Source organism: Acomys minous (assembly GCF_964271855.1).
Source record: "Acomys minous genome assembly, chromosome: 17".
NCBI classification, from domain to species: Eukaryota; Metazoa; Chordata; class Mammalia; order Rodentia; family Muridae; genus Acomys; species Acomys minous.
The window spans coordinates 60,216,571-60,222,831 of NC_140500.1; positions in this window are offsets into that span (position 1 = coordinate 60,216,571).

Below are 6,261 nucleotides of genomic sequence, written 5' to 3' on the forward strand. Positions count from 1 at the left end.
AAAGTCTGGTTGCTGGCGAGTGAGATGGTGTGTGCCGCAGGGTAGCCCGCCTGCTGCCCTCCTCCACGGGCCGGAAGTCATCTCTTGTTCTGGTGTTGTCTCGAGTGGGTCTTCTTCTTTTCTCTTTGAGCCTGGCAGCCTCTGGCCAAGGCACTGGAGCATTTCAGAGTCCCGGGTTACATTCAAGTCAATGGTGCATTTGCCTGAGTCCACTGTGCTGGCTCTGTCACATTCTTAAGAAGTGCCTAGGAAGGTATGTGAGAGTATAGGGAATACGTCCCTTGTCTCCACAAACCGAGCTGGTAAAGGTAGCCTAGAAATCTGTGACACCAACATGGGAGAAGAATTCTTTTTCTTTTCTGTTCTTCGCTTTTCTTTTTTCTTTTCTTTATTTTGTGTGTGTGTGTGTGTGTGTGTGTGTGTGTGTGTGTGTGTGTGTGTTGTGTGTACAGGTGCCCACCAAGCCAAAATAAGGCTTTAGATTCTCTAGAACTAGATTTACAGGCAGTTAGTTGGGAGCTGCCACGAAGGATGCCGGGAATAGAACCCAGGTCCTCTGCAGAAGTGGAAAGTGCTCTTAACTGCTGAGCCACCTCTGCAGCCTCCCAAACTGATACTCTCAACCATACCAATGCTGCCTTCCTGAAATACACACGGGCGCGTGCATTCCGAGAAGGATTTGTATTGAAGGGTGGGATTATATGAGCATTCCTCCTCTATCCTTTTAAAATTTTTTCCCAACTCAAAAGAATATATGCTGCATTATAACAACAAAAAGGATAGTGCCTCCTGGTTTTTAGAAACCAAAGCAAAACCCCACTGCCCGCCTCAGTGTGGGAACCCAGCCAAGACCTGCTTCCTGGCCAGGCTCAGTGAGGCGGCCCTGGGTAATGCTCTTAGGCGAGGCAGCAGACGCATAGCATATATGGAAACCTTCCACGAGGCTGACCTCACTGCTGGAACCCGTTCAACATAAACCTTGCCTTCAAGAGCCAGCAGAGATCTTTGGACAAAGCCTGGTGGATGGGGAGAGCTGAGGTCCGCCTAAGGAGTGAAGGGTTGGCCTTACGCATGAAGAAGCCCTCACCACACTTTTGGGGCACGGCAGATTGCCTGTCAGTCCCCTGTGACAGACTGCTTTTTAATAACGTCGCCCTCCTCTGGAGAAGAGCTGCTGCAATGGCCCACCATTGTTTCTGACTTCGGAGCTTGGAGAGCACAGGCTGCTGCTTAAATTGAGCACTACAGTGGTTACTGGTGGATGACGGAGGCGGAACCATCTCCTACACAAAAGGAAGCGAAGCCAATCTTAGATACTCCTCTGCCTGTCCCCTGCCATTATGGCTTTGCCACCCCCGGCAGTCCTATCTTCACCTCATTTGTCTCTTATTAAAAAAAAAAAAGGTGACATTTCTGGGCATGGTGACACATGCCTGTAATTGCAGCACTGTGGAGGCTGAGGCAGGAGGCTCAGCCTGAACTATACAGTGAAATAATTTATTAAACGTTAATGGCATTGCACCAAAGCAATTTTTATCCCAATGTGCCACCCAAACCATCTAAGCATTGGCCATGCTTGTACCTTGAGCAGCCCCTAGTCCCTGTTCAGCACAGGGGATCTTTGTGTCCGGAGCATCTCTGGCCCCGCCTACTGCTCCATCCCTTTCCTGAGACTTGAACAGCTTTGAACTGAATTGGATCGTGGTAAACCCAGGATATGGCCACACAAGTATTTTTATTCCCAATGGCAACATGGCTTTGAAAGCACACCGCCTCTAATAACTATAATGCTTGAGAGTTTAGCTCTGGCTCAGGAAAAGACCACAGAATGGGGGAAAAGGAATTTTGTGTTAGTTCGAATTCTTTTCATTGAAGTGACAGAAAATCCAATGGGTATTGAGACCTAGCCAGACCCAGCATCCACCGTGATCTTGGTTCAGGGTTTGGTGACCATGTAAGTAAATTATTCCATTAAAGTAATGCAGACAGCTGTGATTTAATTGCCTGTTGTCCTGATCTAGCTGAGAATGAACTTCCGGGTTTCAGTGCAACTCCCAGGACTGGGTTGTTGGATTGGGGTTTTAGCCACAACTCGTCCTGGGACCAATCACTACAGCCAGAAGCATGTTCCAATTGCTCAGGCCTGGGTTGAAAGCCTATATCCCATGCAAGCTGCGTGCTTTGAGAGCAGGGAGCATTCTTTCCCAAACCCTACCAATAGCATTAGAAGCAGAAGTGGATACTAAGTAGGATGAGGCTGCAGATGTCTACAGCAGGTGCCAAGGCTGAGCATCTAAGGCTGAGCATCACTGCCATGAGCAGTTATCCCGATGGTGTGCACTAAGTAGTTCAAACGGCAACATCAAGTGCTGTGGGACTCCAGTAACAGGAGCTGGACTAGGGGGTACTGACACACCCCAAAGCATGAGTCATACACCCAGACCATAACCCATTCACTTAAGAGTGCGTACTACGTGCAGAGCACTTTTTGCTATGAGTAGAGCAAAAAGATGCTGTGCCCTCTGACCTCCAGAAGCCGATGGTGGATAAAAGCTACACTCCTGTGACAGCACAAGACCATTTCCTCACGGCTGACAAATGTATGCAGGACAGTGACTGAGAGAACCAAAAGAGACATGTTTTCACTGTAGTTGTTAATGTGATGTTTTCCATTCACTCACCAAATATTTACCATACACATACTAAACACCAAATCCCATTTTTCTGCTTCCTCTGGAGACCAGAAAAGGGCACTAGATCCTCTGGAGCTGGAGTTACAATGGACTGTGATTTTCCTGCCATGGATACAGGGAAGTAAATTTTGGTTCTCTGTGAGAATAGCAAGGGTCTTTAACTATTTTTTTTAAAGATTATTTATTATTATGTATATAGTACTCTGCCGGCATATACACCTGCAGGCCAAAAGAGGGCATCAGATCACGTTAGAGAAGGTCATGAACCACCATGTGGTTGCTGGGAATTGAACTCAGGACCCCTGGAAGAGTAGACAGTGCTCTTAACCTCTGAGCTATCTCTCCAGCCTAAGGTCTTTAACTATTGAGCCATCTCTTCAGCCCTGAGTCCTACTTTTCTTACACTTGGACTAAAAAGAACTGTTGGTTAGGCAAAATAACCTTTAAAAAGTCAAATTAAGAAGCTGGGAGAAACAGAAGGCTACAGAGAATCTCCTAAAAGTGAAAGTTTGCAGTGTATCTTCCACTGCCTTAAAAATACTTCAGTAAGGTGGTTGCTGCAGACTGTCCATCGGGCAGCACCACAGTCTGTCTGCTTCTGTTTGAGCTCTCAGGACAGCTAACTTTTCCTTTTCCTTCTCTCTCTCTCTTCTCTCTTTTTTTCCCCCCAGATACTGTCCAAACCTTAGCATCATGTCCCTGGTGCTCCGGCTTTCTCATTCTTTCTCCAAAGCCCACCCATCCCTTCCTCTAGGCTTCCACACATCCCTACCCGCCCACCACCAACCATACATATGTGTGCGTGCAAACCCATGCTCTCCTGCCTTGTATTGGTACACATAAATTCTCTCTCTCTCTCTGACACACACACAAACACACACACACGCGCGCGCGCGCCTAAATAAGCCTAAATACAAAAATAAAAGGCAAGACAAAGCATATACATGAGACCTTATTTCAAGAAATCACCACCACTATCATCAACAACAGCATGATGATGATGATGATGATGATGATGACGACAGTGACAATGACCCCACTACTGCTGCCACACAAAAAAAGGAAGGAAATAACCCATGGGAAGAGAGGATGAACCCCACAGTTGTCCCATGACTGCCACACTATCACACACACACACACACACACACACACACACACACACACACACGCTCACATACATCATACGCAGATATAGATATTAATGCAATAATAATAAATTTAGATGTGAGATTATATATACAGGGGATTATATACAATATAGAGTTTATAGACACAACTCAGTAAATGGCAACTCCAATAACAACCAGAAAGCATTTATAGTGAGCCTGTGTCAGCAACTTGCTCAAAATCACCCTTGGAGACTCCAGTGTGGTTGGAGAACATTCTGGTCTTGTCTCACGCTGTGGGCTGAGTTGGTGTGCTTTTGTTTTCCTTGACTGTTGTTTGTTTGTTTTTGTAGCCCAGGTTAGCCTTGACTTTATGATCCTCCTGAATGCTGAGATTATAGTTTTTCTTAGTTCTAGGCTGAGGACAGAATACCCCAAGTGACTTGCCAGACCTTGAGTATGGGAGCAGGATTGTGGAGAGCAGGCCAAGACTTAGAATTTCTGGGAAGTGGGCGTGGTCTCTTTCTAGCTCTTCTGCATTTGCCACCTCATGGGATGATGGCGGGAGACAAACATGTCTTTTCACCCACCTGATTGGCGGCTTTTACATCGTTCACTTTGGACCTCTGATCACTAGTTTCCCTTTAGTAGCGAGGGCCACGTGGTGGCTCTATGCCAGCGCTTCCTAGAAGTGCTGGCTACATAGTCCTTTGACGGAGAAATCAGTCTAGCCCAACGCTTTCATCTGCCCATCCCTGTCGCTTCAAGGGGGACCCACAGTCTTTTATCGATGGAGTCCTAGGTGGACTGGATGTCCCCTAGAGTGGGCACTTGTCAACCTGTCCTGTGTCCACTTGATGAAGCTAGTAGCCAGGCTGCTGTGCCTGAATTCTCTCTTCCTTTCCTCCCGGCTCAGGTGAGCAGAGGGCACCTCCTCGCAGCTGGTTCTGAGCAGGCACGCAGAGGAGAATCAAGTGTGATGGCCGCTCTAGAGCTCCCAAATTGCCCTCTTGGCAGTCTCCATACTCCCCTTCCCACAGAAAAAGGAGAGACCCCCCTTGTTCACGCACACTGTCCTCACACGCTCAAGAAGCTCTCTTCCTCTTTCTCCGCAGCCTGGTGGAGAGTGGGAAGCTGTACCTGGGATGGTGGGGCGCTCTGAGGGGGTGGGGCGCTCTGAGGGGGTGGGGCGCTCTGAGGGGGTGGGGCGCTCTGAGGGGGTGGGGCTCTCTGAGGGGGTGGGGCGCTCTGAGGGGGTGGGGCGCTCTGAGGGGGTGAGGCTGCATGGTGACAGTTTCACATCTGACATTGTCCTTTACTTAAACCCTCTGCATCCTTTCTTGTCTCTCTCTTGTCCCTTGTTCTATCCTTTACTGAAAAAGTCGTTGAAAACCTCTAAATATGAAGCAGGGTGGGGTGACACACATGCCTACCTTTAATTCCGGGACTCAGAAGGCCAGCTGGGGCTACAGAGCAAGGCCTTGTCTCATTTAGATGTGTGTGTGTGTGTGTGTGTGTGTGTGTGTGTGTGTGTGTGTGTGTGTGTGTGTAAATTACATCATTTCCCCTTTCCCTTTCCTCTCTCCAACCCTTACCGTGTACCCCTCTGGCACTTTTTATAAAATATCTCTACCTTTATTATGGTGTCTTACCTTAAATTTGTTATATATAGGCTGGTCTAGAATTCTTAGAACTGTGCCCAGGTGCCTGGGGCTGGGCAGAGAGAGAGAGAGAGAGAGAGAGACCTTGCTAAACTGACTGGCTTTCCTGAAGGAAGAGTGAGAGGAAAGACTCTGTGGCAGCTCTGAGGGTAGCAGGACAGGTTTTGGACAAGGGAGCTTGAAGAGCCCAGAGTCTCCTGGATGCAGCTCTTCAATCTGCAATTGATCGCTTCGGTCTGGATCAGGTGTGACATATGGCGTTGGGAGTTGGGACTAACTGCCACCGAGTGGTAGTGGACACTGTGTTACACGGAACAGCTGCCCAGGGAGAGAATGCATTATGGACGAAATCCAGAAGCAGAGGACACTGGAAATATGTACCTGCTCATGGGTCTTGCTAGGTGTGCTCAGTCGTGAGACCGGGTCCCTCCTGCATCTCCCGGCACTGGGGGACTGGCAGAGCAGCTCCAGGAAGGAAACCTGGAAAGCACCGAGTTCTAGAAGAAGCTGAGGGTGACTGGGGATCCCAGGACAGCTGGACAGTCAGGGCACATGGAATTCTTTTTTGCCAAGTTCTGATGGAATTTCCCCTCAGCCTTCTTTTGTCCAGGGCTTGCACCTGACAAAGCACAGGGACACTCCTTCTGTGGGTGCAGCACGGGTGTCTCAGGCCGACCCTGGGGCAACGGGCAGAGGGCCTGAGGAAGGAGGCGGGGACAGAGGAGGCCACTGCCATTCTTGGTATGGTTCTCTCTCCGGGAGCACAGCCCTGTCAGGCCTCACTCTAGACAGCTTATAAGG